Genomic DNA, 903 nt, shown 5'->3' with positions numbered 1-903 from the left:
CGTTGAGTGGGAGGAGACAGCGCTGCTCAGGGTACGAGACAGAGGAAGATGAACTGGAGAAGGGAAGACTCAGGTGGTGGGAACGCAGACCTTCAGGGTCAGGTGGCCTCGTTGGGCGTCGCCACGGTGCTGTGGAGAGCGTTTGGGAAGAGGCGGGTGACAGGCGAAGGCGGATAGAGGGAGCCAGGGGAAGATGGCGCCGTGGATGGTGGACGGTGATGGGCTGGGAGAGTGTCATTGGGCCACGGCGCGTGGAAGCTGGCGGAGTGACGTTGGGTGGCAGCGCCGGGCAGGACCGGCGAGGGCGGTCGAGCGGAGGGAGGACGCCAGTGGGCGGTGGCGGCGGCGGTGGCATCAGACTGTGGCTCCGGGTCGGCGGGGTGGGGCCTTCGGGTGGGAGAGGGTGCTGAGCACCGCGCCCCGTGACCTCGGGGTACATGTTCGAGGACCCCGCGGACGCCAGAGGCGGCGGACGGTGCGCACTCACGCGGTGAACTCGCCGACTAGACAGACACAGGACAGGATGAACAGCTATAGAAGTGAAAGGGGACGGGTAGAGCCACGTCCTGTGACGGAAGCGACGCGAACGGCCGTGGGGCCGTCACTACGCGAAACGAGGGGGACTCAAGCCGAGCGCGGTGCAGCCACGACGGTCTGGTAACCAAGACGCCTATGGCGTCATTTCACGGGCGGGAGCGTCCAGCGTGGGGACACGGGACAGAGGCGTGAGTCACGTCCTGGGCGGGACACGGCAGGAGGGCGTGAGATTTCATCGTGCTGCTCAGAACGTCACGCAGCTTAAACCCTATGAAGCATCGATTTCCGGAATTTTTCATTTCGCGCTTCGGAGCGTGGCCTCCCGTGGCTGACAAACCACAGAAAGCGAAGCCACGGACGGGGCGG

The 903-nt window shown here is 65.3% G+C and overlaps 1 protein-coding gene across 1 annotated transcript in view; it reads left to right on the top strand.

Annotated features, from left to right (window-relative positions):
- Positions 1-903, top strand: part of PTPRS (protein tyrosine phosphatase, receptor type S) — a 59843-nt gene that overhangs the window by 56536 nt on the left and 2404 nt on the right. The window lies entirely within an intron of this gene.

Source organism: Pteropus alecto, unplaced genomic scaffold, assembly GCF_000325575.1.
Source record: "Pteropus alecto unplaced genomic scaffold, ASM32557v1 scaffold30, whole genome shotgun sequence".
In the NCBI taxonomy this organism is placed as follows: Eukaryota; Metazoa; Chordata; class Mammalia; order Chiroptera; family Pteropodidae; genus Pteropus; species Pteropus alecto.
This window is presented reverse-complemented; position numbering and strand designations above follow the sequence as displayed.